Source organism: Typopeltis vanoorti, chromosome 24 (assembly GCF_054136105.1).
Source record: "Typopeltis vanoorti isolate ZY-2024b chromosome 24, IOZ_Tvanoo_1.0, whole genome shotgun sequence".
NCBI classification, from domain to species: domain Eukaryota; kingdom Metazoa; phylum Arthropoda; class Arachnida; order Uropygi; family Thelyphonidae; genus Typopeltis; species Typopeltis vanoorti.
The window spans coordinates 16923548-16941307 of NC_143572.1; positions in this window are offsets into that span (position 1 = coordinate 16923548).

Genomic DNA, 17760 nt, shown 5'->3' on the forward strand with positions numbered 1-17760 from the left:
AATTTGGAAAATAACAATGTATTTAGTTAACCAGAAAAACTTATTAATGCAGTGCTCCATGTTCTGCCAGGCCACATTTCTGAGGTTTGATAAGTCGGGTGTAGTCTTAATGTTCAGAGATACATTTATTGGCATATCTTTCTGTTTGTCCATAGTAAGACAAGTTGCAGAAACGTGTTACTTAGCAGTGGCATTGCATTCCAATTTCAGTTGGGTGTGGCTTATTCAACCTGTGCTACAAAATTCACTTCAACCACATGATTGCATTTTTATTGATGTATGAACGGTTTAAGAGTGTATAACACATCAGTGCTCATCTTAATTGGTCTAATGCAATTAATTATTATTATCCAGACCTCTATGGAGTCAAAAGACTCATCGTGGTAGGTCGTTTTTAGGAAACACAAAGTTTATCATACCACTCCTTGAACCCATTGACTGTTCCTGCTCCAACCACTCTCTCAGGCAATGCATTCCAAGGTTGAACCATCCTCCACGCAATGAAACCACTCCTCAGCCTCCTTTCGTAACTTCCAGGGATGGCCCCTTGTCATCACTCCTTCCTGCTGTTCCACCAAGTGAAAGAACTCTCCAGTGTCTACCCTGTAACTGCCTCTTAACAGTTTAAAAATCTCAATCATATCACCTCTTCTATCCACCAAACTCTGCAGTCCACGTTCCCTCAGTCGATCCTCATAACTCATATTGTACAGTCCTGAAACCATTTTTGTTATCCACCTCTGTACCCTTTCCACAGTCAATTTTTCCCTTTCAAATCCTTGGGACGAACAGCAGTCTAAGTGTGATCTGATCAGGGTCTTATACAACGGAATGATAACTCTTTTATCTCTGCAGGTCAGCGTTCTTCTCAGTATTGCAGCAATCCTCTGAGTTACCCTCGCCACCTTTGCGATATGCTCCTTGAATTTCAGTTTTCTATCAATCATCACCCCCAGATCTCTTGTCTCTCCTACCTCCTCCAGTACAGCTCCTCCAATCGAGTATGCATCCTCCCATCGATGGATCCCCAAACCTCAAGACTTTACATTTTGCTGCATTGAGCCGATACCCCCCATTCATTTGCCCACCTGTCTAGTTTATTCAAATTCTCTTGCAGGGCTGCTATATCTGCACTATTACTGATAACCCTTCCCAGCTTCACATCATCCTCAAACAACTGAATATCCCCGTGCAATCCATTGACAATATCATTGATATAAAGGTTGAACAATACAGGTCCCAGTACATAGCTTTGGAACCTCACTTGTAACCTTCTGCTTCCTTGATATTGCGCCACCATACACAACTCTCTGATACCTATCAGTCAGCCAATCCTGAATCCATTTGACTAACCCGACATTTAAACCCATGTGCTGCAACTTAAATATCAGCTTATCATATGGCACCCTGTCAAACGCCTTTGCAAATCCAAACAAATGCCAGTATATGTCTTTCCTCATCAACTGCTCTTGTCACTTTATTATAAAAGACAATCATATTACTAAAGCAAGAGCTTCCCTTAACAAATCCATGTTGATTCTCACAGATAACATTACCCTCATCTGCCCAATGCTGTATATAGTCCCTCACTAATTTCTCCAAGACCTTAACAACTACTGATGACACACAAACAGGCCTATAATTAGACACTTCCAGTCTCCTACTGCCCTTATGTGGCAGCACTATCTTACCTTCTTCCATTCCCTGGGTACCTTTCCTGCAGCCAGACTTTTATTGAAAAGCCAGGTCAACAGAGCTGTCAGTTCTTTAGCACATTCTCTCAAAACCCATGGTGATCCAGTCCAATTTACTGGTTTAATTAATTGTAGGATAACTTTGAATACTTTAATTTATCAATTAATTGTAACCAAATCTTTGCAGAATGAGGGACAATGTGTTTGTTTGTTTGTTTTAAGATACTGTATATTAGAAAACAATCATGAAAAAAATGCTATATTTTGTTGGTATATTTGATTTACTCAAAGGTGTAAAATTTGGAAGAGGAGGTTGAGGCTTACCCTTTTTGACTACAGTACTGTTTTCCATTATTCAAATGAAAGGGTTATTAAATCCCACATTGTTTTAAAACCGAATAAGAAACTCAAAGATTGGAATTGGAGAGTTTCATGCCAAATATAGTAAACTATAAAGTATCGGCGAGTTACTAGCGTGAGCTAATGCAAGTAGTCCTAGTATGTATTACAATCTCGGGCAACTCGTTGCAAAGGTGGGGAAAGTTCAGATCATTATTCTTAGTTATTTTTCCATAATGTAAAAACACATTTCCTAGGAAATTTGAACACCTCCACTACATCTTCAGTAGATGTGACCAATATACCATTTCCAGCAATTACAGTCAGTCTTCCACAATCATACTTTTTTCTACCATCAGCTATAGAATTCTCAAGAGTTTTGCTTTATTACTTCAGCCAATCTCCTTTCCAGCCTGCACATTATATTTCCCATGCTGCTGATCGATGCCCTGTTCTTTATATCTCCTGTATAACATTCTCTTTCTCAGATGCCCCTGCCATATTCAATGATTCATCCATTATATGCCTAATTTATTAATTCTCCCAACCTTAGAAATACAATCTGACATTGCCATAATTAACTGATTTCGAACCACTGCTCACTGTTGATTTCTGTTTTTCTCCCCTTCAATTGATCAAGCCACTGCACATCACCAGCCTGTTTCCTTAATTTATCATGGTCATCTGATCTGTAATTCTACACATCACTTTTATTGATAAAGTTTGTACTGTCTAGCCACTCCCTACATCAAAACCACATGATCACTCTCGCCAACTTGAAGCATCATGCTAATATCTTTTGTTATCACTATATGAGGGTGGTCTGAAAAGTTCTCCGCCTAACAATGAAAAAACGAATATATAATTTCAAAATTATTTTTATTTTTCAACATAATCTCCCTTAAGACTAATACATTTATTGCAGTGATGCTCCAGCGCCATTATCCCATCCCTGTAGTGGTTCTCAGTAAGATCTGCAAAATACCCCTCTACAGCTGCGATCACCTCTTGATTCGAAGAAAAACGCTGACCAGGTTTTAGTTTTGGGAAGACAGAGAAATTAGAGGGAGCCAAATCTTAGGAATAGGGTGGATATTCCAACAATTCATAGTGCATATCCCTTAATTTTCCCATTGCCAAAACACCTTTGTAAGCAGGTGCATTGCCTGATGAAAGATGATTTTTTTCTTCTGCAAAGTGGGTCTTTTCTGACAAATTTTTTTGTCTAGTCTGGTTAAAAGATCAGAATAATATTCCCCAGTTATTATTTTACCCTGTCAAGATAATTAATAAACAAAATTCCTTTAGCATCCCAAAACACCGATGCCATTACCTTTCCTGCTGATGGAACTGACTTTGTCTTCTGTGGTGCTGAACAACCGGATTCTGTCCACCTGTTTTGACTGCTGTTTGAATTCTGGTGTGTAATGGTGAATCCAAGTCTCATCCATAGTAATAAATGGATGCACAAAATCTGTTTTATTCTTGTTAAAATGCTCCAAGCACTGTTCAGAGATTTTCATGCGAGTTCATATTTGATCTGCTGTGAGCAAGGGCAGCACCCATCTTGCGCAAAACGTTTTCATTTGCAATTCTTCATGCAAAACGTTTACTACACGTTCTTTTGAAATGCCTATAGTCTCATCAATTTCATGCACTTTGACTCGCCGATCATCCAATGATTTCTGGTGTTGTTACACTTTTTCAGGGAAGTAGCTCAGGGAATTCTATCTTCTTACACATTATTTCCAGCTTCCAGTCAATTCTTCCACTGTTAAAGTCATCCATTATCATCATACTCTGTCATTCACCAGTCTCATCTGTCTAAACATTTAAGAATCATTTCCTTCTACATTTCATGGCCTTTAATAGTACCTCTGTAGCTTAACTCACACCAAATGGTCTCAAAGCCATTATCACCTGCTTTCTTCAAGTTCAACATGGAGGGGACACAAGTCTGTTGAAATCATCAGTAATGCTATAATTCCTCTTTTATCTTTTCTCTCTTTTCAAACTATAAGCATCATATTCTATTTCTGTGAATACATCATCCTCTTAATCATGTCTGACTGACACCAATTATTTGTGGATTGACTAACTGTATTAATGCCACAAACTCTGTGCTCTTATTTCAATTACTCCTTGCATTGATGTATAAGCACAGTAACTTTCACCTGTTCCCCTTCCCACAATTCCTTCTCCATCAAAGTTCTTAGACTCTATTTCTCCCATAGGCATCCTTATCTTGTTTTCCTTCATCCTTTATCTTGCACAGTTCCACCTTCTAGTTTTCATTTCCCTAACTGGCTATATTTTCTTCCTCATTAACAATATACTTGGCTTCACAATACTACTCTCACTCAGATGCAGAACATCCACAGGCTCTCTCCTTTCTGGGCAGGTGCATTGTCCTTTATCTACTTGATACTTGGCTTCTACTAACAATATACTTGGCTTCACAGTACCACTCTCACTCAGACGCAGAACATCTGCAGCAAATAGCTGTTTCCTTTGTGGGCAGGTGCATTGTCCTGATGAAAGATGATTTTTTTTTTCTTCTGCAAACCAGGTCTTTTCTCACAAATTTTTCTGTCTAGTCTTTAAATTTATCCCATACATCCACACACTCCAGTCCTCTCTGCATGTACATTCTATCATCACATTCGAAGTAATTGCTTTTCTTTGCAACCCTCTACTATCATATCTTTACAACACACACAATTCTCCCTTTCATGGTCTTACTCTTCACTGTCTCTAGCGAAACTTGGAAATCTTGTGCTACCTCATTCACACTTCCTCAAAAAATTATTTGATGCTACAACACAGTCAACTCCTCTGCATTTCCTCTTCTCTCCACATCCTCAATCATTCTTTCTATTGTTGCTTTTCTCAGACATGATTTTGATACCTACTCCATTTTTTACATCTTTTGCCATCAAATCCCTATTCACTATCATACTACTTTTCACCATTCTGCTGTAATCATTAATCTCTGACTCATCTGTCACTTGCACCTTCCTTCTTAAACCTCCAACCACTAATCTCTTCTCTTAATATCCTATCTGACTTGGCACATGCCTGAATTCATTTCTCAAACTTACCGATTCATTTCTGATATCCTCAGTTGTATTTATATTTTCCATTCCAGGTTCTTTACCATTCTGCCTTTGTTCTTCTGCCATTCAACATAACATATCTAAAAAAGACAAAGATATAGATGAAAAAATAAATACATTTCAGAAAATGTGTGTATCAATTAAAAGTATACTGGGGGAAGAAAAAAAAAACAATCTTAAATTTTATAATAATGGCTACTCCCACTATGTTATAAAATAAATACATTTCAGAAAATGTGTATATCAATTAAAAGTATACTGGGGGGGGGGGGGAACATTCTTAAATTTTATAAAAATGGCTACTCCCACTATGTTATATGGGTCAGAAATATTATTATTATTACTACTATGGGCTACTCCAGGGAGTCCTTAGACTCATCGAGGGAGGCCCTAAACATCATGTCCACACAACTATTCGACATTCTCATATCTATCATACCTTGCCTTGAACTCGCTCACTGTCATAGCACCCACAACAGACTCTGGCAGCTTATTCCACTCATTTACCGCTCTAAAAGTAAAGAACCCAGCTCTAACACCCCTGCTTACCACGCTCTTGCCCAGCTTCCATGGGTGTCCCCTAGTTCTCCCACCACCAGTCCTGATCTCAAAAATATCCTCTGAATTAATCCTATAGAATCCTTTTAGCAATTTGAATGTCTCAATTATATCTCCCCTTTTCCGCCTATCAACTAGTTTCTGCAACCCACAAATCTTCAACCTGTTCTCATATGGTTCATTCCATAGACCTGCTATCATCTTAGTCACTCGCCTCTGGATCCTCTCCACCTCCTCCCCATCAAGAAGGAACCGAGGTGACCAAATCTGGGCACAGTAGTCGAGATGAGGTCTTATCAGGGCTCGGTACAGAGGAACAATAACTTGCTTGTCTCTGCTCGTCAAGGTATTTTTCAACAACCAAGTGAGTTGATGAGCTGATTTAGCTACTTTTGCAATGTGCCCCCTAAACTTCATCTCCCTATCCACCAACACTCCCAAGTCCCTGGCCTCATCAATCTCTTGGAGTACAGTTCCATCAATGTGGTATACTGCTGCTAATCTTTTCACTCCGAAATGCATAACCTTACATTTTGTCACATTAAATTGACATCCATTCTCCTTAGTCCAGAACTCCAATCTATCTAAGTCATCTTGCAAGACTTTGACATCTTCTGCGTTCACTATCGCCCTACCCAACTTTGCATCATCAGCGAACAAATGAACTGTCCCACTTAGACCCTTCCCTATATCGTTAATGAACAGATTAAACAGCAGCGGTCCAAGAACAGAACCCTGTGGCACACCACTAGTCACAGGCCGTCTTTTGGACTCTACTCCTGAATAAACTACTCTTTGATATCTCTCCATCAACCACCCAGCTATCCATCTCACCAACCCTATATCCATTCCCATATGTTGTAGTTTACGGATTAGAATTCCATGTGGTATCCTGTCAAATGCTTTTGTCAGGTCCAGCAGTATCACTGTAAACCCATTTCCCTTATCCAGTTCAGCCGTCACCTTGTTATAAAACTTGAGCAAGTTACTCAGGCATGATCTACCCTTCACAAAGCCATGCTGTCCTCTGTACAGTATCTCATTTTCATCAATCCATTCCTGTATTTTTCCCTTGACTACTTTCTCCAAGACCTTGACAACGACTCCTGATATGCTGATCGGTCGGTAATTTGCAACCATAGTCTTGGATCCTCCTTTATGCAGTGAAACTATTTTCCCCTCTTTCCACGCCTTCGGGACTAAGCCAGACCCGAGACTCAGATTAAACAACATGGTCAAGGGCACTGATAATTCCTTAGCCGCTTCATGCAAGACCCGTGCCGGTATACCATCCAATCCCACAGATGTATTCTCATTAAGGTTCTGTAATAGACTATTCACCTCCACTTCATTCATCACAATTCCTGTATAAACTAATGGTTCCTTCATTTTTTCAACGTCACCACCTGGATGATATACTTTTGCAAAGTGTGCGCTCAGTAACTCCACTATATCGACTCTTTACCATCGTCATTCCTTAAAATCATTTTGCCATGTACAATTTTTTTCTTGCTTGCAGCATATTGAAAGAACTGTTTGGGATTCTCTTTTGCTTGCATAGCTAGTTTCCTTTCATAATCGGCTTTTGCTGTTTTTACCACGCTCGTTACCCTTCTGGCCTGCACTTTATACCGTTCGTGTGCCTGCAGGTCACCCCTTTCTTTAAATTCCCTCCATAGTTGTTTCTTTTTTTGCAGCTCAAGCTTAATGGTGTTATTCATCCATTTAACCCCTACTTGTTTCACTATTCGGACCTTAGGTATACAATCAGCCATAACCTCCTGTAAATGCTCTTTGACCACTTCCCATGCTCTATCGACGTCCAGCCCTTGCAGTTGTACATGCCATGGCACTGATCCAAGCAATCTCCTAAGCTTGTCATACTTGCCAGCACGGTAATTCCACATATACCCTGTCTTAATCACAAATTGCACACCTTTGGCCACCTCTCAGGTCAAGACCTTATGATTACTCTCACCAATAGGTGGCAACATGGTCATATTCATTACAGTCAAATTTTGAGATGCAATTACCAGGTCAAGCACTCTCACACCCCTAGTATTTTCAATTACATGCTGTTTCAGATAGTTATCCCTTAATAATCGAATAAAATCCATTTCCTTCTCACATGTGTCCTCTCCTCCTTCCAATCAATGTTACCATAGTTGAAATCCCCCATAATAATTACCCTCCTTCCACTCATTTCATCAATTTGTTTATGCATACCATCTCCACCATCTATTCCATCACCTGGTCTATAGCAGCACCCAACTGTATATTTTATTCTGCCAGTGTCAATTTCACACCAAATAGCCTCAAATGAGCTCCTTTCACTATCCTGCAATACTTCAATTCTCCTTGGCTGCAGTTCATCAGCTATCATCAATAACACCCCTCCCCCCATTTTATTCTCTCTGTCCCTCCTAAACATACTATAACCTACACATTCTATTCCACTAACTATATCATCTTCCGTCAGCCATATTTCACTAATGCCAATAACCTGTGGCCTGGAAGAGCCAATCAAGGCCAAAAATTCTTCCTTCTTGTTCCTAATACTCCTGGCATTAGTATACATGAATTGCAGTGATCCCTTTGTCCCACCCCTATCTTGATGCGTTATTCTAAATGTCCCATTCCCATTTTTTGTCCTTAGTGCTGGCTCAGGTACATTATATACATTTTTACACTCAACTGTCTCACTGATGTCTGGATATCCACTCCCCCCCCTCCTTGGTAGTTCTAGTTTCCCTGGTTCTGCACATCCATTTTCACTTCATTCAGCAACACTTTTTCCAGTCTCCGCACACTAAGTCCATTCAAATGCAGGCCATCCATCTTGTATAAGTCCTTTCACCCATCAAACTCATTCCACACGTCCACGAATTCCACACCACACCGTCTGCATAACCTGTGCATAATGTCATTTGCGATTATGGCCCTCCTTCTAAACTCCTCTCTGTCATACCGCGGTAACAGACTCACCATTCTAACTCTTTTCTTTCGCTACCTTTAACAATACTTTCAAGTCCTCTCTCATAAAAAATTTATCACCTTTCAATTCATTCGTACCCACCACAATTATTAATTCTTTCACCCTCTGTTTTTGCCCTCTAATACTCGTGTGCCTGCAGGTCACCCCTTTCTTTAAATTCCCACCATAGTTGTTTCTTTTTTTGCAGCTCAAGCTTAATGGTGTTATTCATCCATTTAACCCCAATATGGACTGTTAAAAGGAGAGATCCAAGTAAAGTAAAATCTGGCAGTAGAAATGAGATTTTTAAGAATTCACAAAATCAGACCATATAAAAAATGAAGGTATTAAAGAGGTGTAGGTATTTATAGCAGAGTTGTGGAGTTGGAGTCGGAAGCAATTCTTGGTTTAATGGAGTTGGAGTCGGTAAAAATGTACCAACTCCTAATGAATTTAAATTGTAATATAAATAATATATTAAAATTTCCTACTCTACAGATAATAATTTGATTAGCCTATTTTTTTTCAGGATATATTTTAATTTCACGTTCTTTGCAAATTTCAAAATAAAACATATTTTATGATAATTTATATGTTATATTAGTGAAAAGGCACCCCATGAAAAAATTTACAATGGAAAAAATGCATCAACAAAGTCTGCTGTTTTTGAACATTTGACAATAACAACAGATGGGAAAATTTATGTGTGTCAATGTATTATAGAAGATGATAACTGTGAAAAACCATGTGATGCAAAAATGAGTAGTTTTTGGGGTTCTGATAAAAATGCACATACAAGAGTATCAAATTTAAAAAGACAATTGCAGCATTTTCATCCTAAAGTGTTAGAAGCCGTGAATGGGAAAGACAGCAATAAAAATGTTTCCTCTACTTCAAGTCTAAAGAAAGATCAGAAATCTACTGGAGGCCAAACACAACTACCAAGATTTTTACACATGATAAAGTTACCATAAAAATTATGCAAGAAAAGTTTAAAAACCACATCATTGAAATGCAATGAAGAATAGTGTATTCTCTATCCTTTTTTTTTTTTTTTTTTTCACAACCAGCTTTTTTTACGCTTAAATGGAGAAATGGCTAGAAAACTTGGAGTGTTTCTGGAAGAAGCATGTTTCTAAGAACGATATGTTAGTAAATTTTGGATTTTATTTTCGATTTAATCTATTCTGTAGCTAGATGCTAAGTTTCTGTAAAAATTTTGTAGGGATCAATTTTTCAATCTTCTACAATATACTTTTTATTTCATTTAATGTAATGTTTTATGTCCATTCACTTAAATTTTATTATTATTATCATTATTATTATTATTATTCAGGCCTCCATGGAGTCAAAAGACTCGTCGTGGGAGGTCCTTCCTAAGACATAAAGTCTGTCAAGACTCATCAAGGAGAGATCCCCCCCCCGAGAAACACAAAGTCTATCATACCACTCTTTAAACTCGTTGACTGTTCTCGCTCCCACCACTCCATCAGGCAATGCATTCCATGGCTCAACCACCCTCCTCACAAAGAAACCACTCCTTACCCTCTTGCTCTCAGTTTTCTTTCGTAACTTCCAGGGATGGCCTCTTGTCATCACTCCTTCCCGCTGTTCAACCAAGCGAAAGAACTCCCCAGTGTCAGCCCTGTAACCACCTCTCAACAGTTTAAAAGTCTCAATCATATCACCTCTCCTTCTTCTATCCACCAAACTCTGCAGTCCACATTCTCTCAGCCGATCCTCATAACTATCCTTGTACAGTCCTGAAACCATCTTTGTCATCCGTGTTTGTATCCTTTCCACAGTTAATTTATCCCCTGCAAATCCTGGGGACGAAATCTGAGAACAATAGTCCAAGTGTGGTCTGATCAGAGACTTATACAACGGAATGATAATCCTCTTATCTCTGCAGGTCAGTGTCCTTCTCATAATTGCAGCAATCCTCTGTGTTACCTTCACCACCTTTGCAATATGTCCCCTAAACTTCAGGTTTCTATCAATCATCAACCCCAGATTTCTTGTCTCCCCTACTTCCTCCAGTATAACTCCTCCCATAGAGTATGCAGCATCCCAGCGATGTTTCCCAAACCTCAAGACCTTACATTTTGCTGCATTAAACCGACACCCCCATTCATTTGCCCATCTATCTAGCTTATTTAAATTCTCTTGCAGGGCTACCACATCTGCACTATTATTAATAATCCTTCCCAGCTTCACATCATCCGCAAACAACTGAATATCCCCCTGCAATCCACTGGCTATGTCATTGATATAAAGGTTAAACAATATAGGTCCTAGTACTGAGCCCTGTGGGACCCCACTTGTAACCCTCTGCCTCCTGGAAACTGCTCCACCATACACAACTCTCTGATACCTATCAGACAGCCAATCCTGAATCCAGTTGACCAATCTGACATCCAGACCCATGTGCTGCAACTTAAATATCAGCTTATCATGTGGCACCCTGTCAAATGCTTTCGCCAAGTCTAAGAAAATTGCAGTATATGCCTTTCCCTCATCTAATGCTCTTGTAACTTTATTATAAAAGGCTAGCATATTGCTAAAACAAGAGCGTCCTTTCACAAATCCATGTTGATTCTCACAGATAACATTACCCTCATCTGCCCAATGCTGTACACGGTCCCTCACTACTTTCTCCAAGATCTTAACAACTACTGATGACACACAGACTGACCTATAATTAGACACTTCCAGTCTGTTACCACCAGTCTGTTATATCCAAAGAATACTTCAATCTCGAAAAGGAAGGGAACTGGTAGAGAAAGTTGTTCCTTATTTTCTTTTATAATTTCTGTTTTATATCCTATATTCCTATTAATTTATAGCCTTTTGTTAAAAATACCACAATTGACCAATGACTTCATTTTCTAAGTTTTGTCTTGTGTTTAAAATTTTAAGGTTATCGAATGTTTGGAATTTCTTTAATAAATAGAATAAAAAAGCCACAGTGGCATAATGTTGCCTTGAGACCCAAAGTTTAACAGGTTAGAGTTCTTAAAAGTAGCCTGATGATTCACATTGGTTGAGTGCTTTCAATCAATATAGGAAATAAATAATTAGTATATTTATTTCCTGTATTGATATATAATTAAAGGATTCGGAGTTGAAGGTACCATAAATCGATCAGTTGGAATTAGGGTCGAAGGTACCATAAATTGAGGAGTTGGAATCGGAGTTGAAGATTTTATTTACAGACCTGATTTATAGTTTAAATGAAAGGTCACAGTATATAGAGAGAAATTGAAATAGAATTTTTAAAGGCTGGAAGGATATTGACCCCCAAAAGAAATGGATAAATATAGATCATAAGTGAGAGAGAGGAAGACTAGCTACAAGATGGAAAGATCAGTGAAACTAGAACAGGTGTATGCAGGATATTAGAAAAGAATTGGTAAGGTTGAGGGATGAACTGAAGTATGTGCCAAGTGTGATAGCACATTTAAAGACAAGATTGGTGGTTGGAGGTTTACGAGGAAAGATGCTAGTGGCAGATGAGTCAAAAATAAATTGTAGCTGAATGGTGGAAAGTAGTAAATTGCAGTTTACCAGATTGAATTATTATGAAATAAAGTGCTGCAAGCCAATCCTGTGCACGTTCTCCCAAGTTTTTTAGGAACTCTGGAAGGATACCATCACCACCAGGGACATGGCTATTTTTATTTAATTTTAATGCTTCTGTTATGATCTGATTAGCTAGGTGAGATAATTCTTGACTTGAGGGTAATATACTCCTCAGAGATTTTATTTATTTCTCTCTTTTGCTGGGCTTTATTTTTGAGGTTCTCAGTAAGCATGAGGCTATACTATTTGATGTGACTTGGGATTTTTGAGGTGTAGTCATAGAGGCTGCCCTCAGTTTCTTAAGAAGGTTCCAGCTTTTCCTACTAGATGCTGTAAAATCTCAATTCTCCATAGTTTTATGTCATCTTTGATTTCTTCTTGCATCAAGTGTTCCTAACAACTGTTGCACTATTTGAAGGTCTAGGCTTTCTTCATATTGTTTAAGGAAGTCATCATATTCTTTATTCCAGCATGGGGTGTATTCCTTATGGTGCCCTCGAGGGATACTCTTTTTAGCAGTTGAAATTAGTAGTTACAGAAAGAATGAGTGAAGAAAGACTCCCCAGAGAGAGAGATATCGACCTTGAGGGAGAAGGAATAGAGGATGGCCTTTGTAAAGATGGGAAGAGACTGTAACAGGCTATAGACTATTGGAAAGAAAGAAGAAGAAGATGAAATTAGTAGTTTAGTAAAAGTCGTGGTTTTCAGGTATGGGATATATATTAATGATTTCTTCCTCTCTTATACTTCTATATTTTTCTCAGTCTGCCTTATTCAAATTCCATTTATGTAAAGGAGTGCTTTTGAAAGTAGAGAGGATGACACCTATTTCAAGTATAATGGGGCAGTGCTAGCTTTTCGAAACTGCTTCAAAACTGTTATAATGGCAGGAATGGGAAACTCCTGACTGGGATGTCCCTTGTTACAAAATACAAATCAGGAGTGTAACTCCTATTCCATCTGGCTGAAGGTACCCTGCTGTTTTGTATCAAACACCAGGTGCAGTCCAACTCTCTTTGCTCATGTAGTTAGCTTCTCTCCCTTATCATCATTTTGAGGGTATCCCCACACAGTACAGTAACGAAGGTATGAAGCGCCGTTGGTAATTGTCTAACTTGCACCCCCCAACCCAAAAACGACAAAAATTTTGAAAAATTTAAATGCAACAAGTGAAATCTTACTAAATGCAATATGTTAAATACTTGCTATTAATCCCATCAAAATGAGTTGCAGTGTGTTGTAAAATTCGTGTTTCTAAAGCGGCGTATTGCCGAAATTTAAAAATACAATATAAAATATTGGACTTTTATATGTATTTATTTATTTTTTATTTTTTACGTTTTCCGCCCCAAATCTAGTTGCGACCGTGGCAGCCGCCTCTTTCGCCACGTCCTCGTTACGGCGATGTCCCCACGTAGTATGGTGTGAGTTGATGTTACAAACTATGATGCTAGAATGAGATAGGATCAAGGAGCAAAGTGTTGGTCAGGTTTTACAAGGGGGTTTGTACTCATTATAGATTATATTTTCTAATTTTATGCCAATGTATAGTTCATTACTTGGGAGAACTGTGATAGTTTTTTTTTAGGCAGTGGCATGCAAATATAGCTATTCCATTCGTAACATGATTTAGCAATACTATTAGGTTGTATCCAGGAACCCTGAATCTATTTGTTGCTGTTTTGGAGACATGCATTTCCTAAATGCCAGAATGTCTGTGGAATTATCAGCAGCCATTTTCCTCAGTATCTTGTCCTTATCTCTTGACATTCCATCAATATTAAGTTGGAGAATCTTAAGACACTGATATTTGAGAGAAGGTATGCAATTTGTAGTCTGCTTTGTCCTGATAGTGGTTAGAGTTTATAGGTTTGGAGACTGCCCTCTTCTTAAGCAGTCCACATGACCCTTGTTGCTCCAGGCAGTGATTGAGCTGGCATGTAAACTTCTTGTATCCCTATTCATGCTGAGTAACTAGGTGATGGCATTAGTTTCCCATGGCAAGCCAGGTACATACAGATGGAGGGGGGGGGACAAAGGCTCCCATCTCCCCCAGTGGTTTGATAATAGTATTATTCTCTGCAGGTCATATTTACCAATTTACTTATGAACTGCAACAAAATGACAAATACACTGGACAAGGGAAATGCATTTATAGTGGTATAGTTAAATTCTGCAAAGGCTTTTGATAGATTTCCAGATGACAAAACTTAGAAAGACTGGGATTGGATTACTGAGTTCGATAAGTGATTGGCTGTCACATATGTATCAGCAAGTTGTGTTTTGGGGGTACAGCATCCTGAAAGAGTAGTCACTAGTGGTGCGCCACAGAGTGTCTAATTTAGGACCATTGTTGTTTAATTTGTATATTAATGATATTGGTTTGGGTTTAACTGGAGATATGCAACTGTTTGCAAATTATACAAAATTGGGATGAGCAGATGTGGCCTTACAGGAGGATTTGAATAGATTGGCATGTGACTGGAATTGTCAGTTCACTGTCGGTGTAATGTTCTAAACTTTGTTCGGCAAAGATGTGATGAGATGAAAAATATACACTTGATGGGAAAACTTTGAAGGAGGTAAAGGAAATGGGAGATCTAAAAGTGGTGGTGGATAAAGATCTGAGTTCAGGGATTACATTGCACAAGTTTTAAAATCATCACATTGGATTATGGAAGTGATGTAGAGGACCTTAATGTGCAAAAATAACATGGTTATGGTTCATTGTATAAGGCCATCAGGCATCATACGGATTATCATGTACAGATTTGGTCACCTGGGAATGTGTGGACATGAAGACAAAGGGAAACTTCAGGGAATGCAATTTGCAAAGCCTTGTGAAGAGGAGATATGTTTGAAACATATAAGTTGGTCAGGGGTTGTAACCAGGTTAATGTGGAAGCAATTTTTCATAGAATGGAAGAAGGGGAGGGATAGAACAAGAGGTCATTCCCAGAAACTGTATAAGGAGAGTATGAGCAAGAACAAGGGAGTGAGAGCAGATTCTTTGCATGGAAAGTGCTTGGTGAGTGGTGAAGAATGTGGTGGATGCAACCACCTTGAATGGCTTTAAAATCACAGTGTGATAAGCTTCATTTGTGACAGTGTATACTTCCCATGATGAGTTTTTAAGAGTCCATGGAGGTTTAGTGGTGGTAATAATCTATTTTTTGCATGTCTTTATTATTATTACCCTAAGATTCCATGCAGTCAAAGACTCATCTAGGAGGTACTTTTGTTATATGCACAGCTCATCATACCGCTCCTTAAACACGCTCAAATTCTCTGCAGACACCACACTCTCAGGCAAGGCATTCCAATCATTCACAACTCTGTATACAGAAAACTTGCTTCTCACTCCCTTTTTCACACCCTCCTTATACAGCTTCCAGGGATGACCTCTTGATCTCCAACCATTTTCTGTAAAACCTCTTCAAAATTGATCCTATAACAACCCTTTACTAACTTGTAGGTCTGTATCATATCACCCCTCTTCCTCCTATCCACTAGACTCTGTAGATTGCATCATCTCAACCTTTCCTCATATTCATCATTCCAGAGATCAGAAACTACCTAAGTCAGTCACCTCTGGATCCTTTCCAACATCTCTTCGTCCTTTTGAAAAACAGGTGAGCAAATCTGTGGACAGTAGATGTGTGGCCTAATCATAGCCTTATACAATGGAACAAGAATCTCCTTCCTTCCTTCAGTGTCCTTCACATCATTCCCAAAATTCATTGTTGTCCTCACAATTTTGGCAATGTGTTCTCTAAATTTTCACTTTTTATCCACTATCACCCCAAGATCTCTTATTTCCTCCACCTCCAACAATATATCCTCACCAAGCATAAATTCTACATCCTATCCTTGTTTCCGTCCACACGGTTAGCCTAGTGGCTGTGCACTTTGCAACCATATGCCTAGGGAAGGAGTGTCCTAGGTTCTATTCCTGTCGGAGACGTGAGGAGCTCAAGGATCTTCTTCACCATAGCCAAATTAGCCAGTCTTGGGTGTGGGCAGTAGGGTTTTTCCCACAGTTTAGCTGGTTTTTTTCCATCCCACAAGCAGGCAAACCAGCCCTGTGTACACACGGACTACAGTCACGAATACCTCCAATAGGGATGCAGCAGAGGAGTGGCGTGTGGCTGCATTATTTAGCCATGACTCCTCATTAGGAGGAGACCCAATCCATCTGAATCAGATGGAAGGGAGAGATAGATAGATCCTTGTTTCCCAAATTTTAAAACCGTACATTTTGCAATGTTGAACTGGCATCCCCACTCACGTACCCGTGAACTCAGTCTATTCAAGTCTTCTTGCAAAGCCACAACATATGCTCTACTCTACATAGTTCGTCCCAACTTTGCATCATCTACAAACAACTAAATATCCTCCATCCAAATCCTGGTCAATATCATTAGTGACTTTCCTCTTCTGGGATATTGCTCCCCCATACATAACTTGCTAATATCTGTCAGATAGCTGATCTCTGATCCAATGCACTAATCAAATACCCAACCTCTTCTGCTCTAGTTTGACTATCAACTTATCATGTGGTAATCTATCAAAAGGCTTTGCAAAATCTAAGTATTCTACTGTGTATCCCTTTCCTTTGTCCAATGAAGCTCCCACTTTATTGTATTAAGTAAGTAGATTACTAAAGCATGATCTTCCTTTAACAAATCCATGCTGTCCATCAAAGATAATACTGCTGTTGTCAACACAATTCTGGATCCTGGTTCTCTCCAGCACTTTAACCACAACATCTGACACACACCTATAATTTGATGCTTGAGTTCTCTTACCTTCCTTATGAAGCAGCACAATCTTGTCCTCCTTCCACTCCTTTGGAACGTCAAGGCAGATGCCAACTCCCTGGCATATTCCTTCAAAATATGTGGTGATATATTATCAAGTCCCACAGCCTTATTAGCATCAAGTTTGCTCAATTCTCCATGTACCAATTGCTCCCTTACAGTCAGTTTCTCCTCCTCATCAACTGCTCTCAAACTCTCCATGATGTCACATTCAGAAGAATGAAAGACCATTAAGTATCTCAACTATATTCTGTGTAGTAGTTGTTCTTATACCATTTTCTCCAAACAATGTAATCCTTCCATGATCATTTTTTTTTTTTTTTTTTTTTTTGCTGGCTACATATTGAAAGAACCCCCTAGTATTATTTTTGGTTTCATTAACTAACTGCTGCTCACACTTCACTTTTGCTACCCTTGCCAACCAAGTCACCCTCCTTGCTGTTCTTTGTAATCCTCATGGAATTGATTATTAACACTCCTTTTATGTTGCTTCCATAATGCCGTGTTCTCTGTATTGCATGCTTAATCTCCTCATTCATCCCTTTCGCATGTATTTAACCTTCTCACCCTTGGAATATATTTAGACATTGCTTCTACTAGACAGTTCTTGATTATCCCCCAAGCTGCATTGGTCTCTTTTCCAGCTAACTCCTCATTCCATGCTACACCTGCAAGCT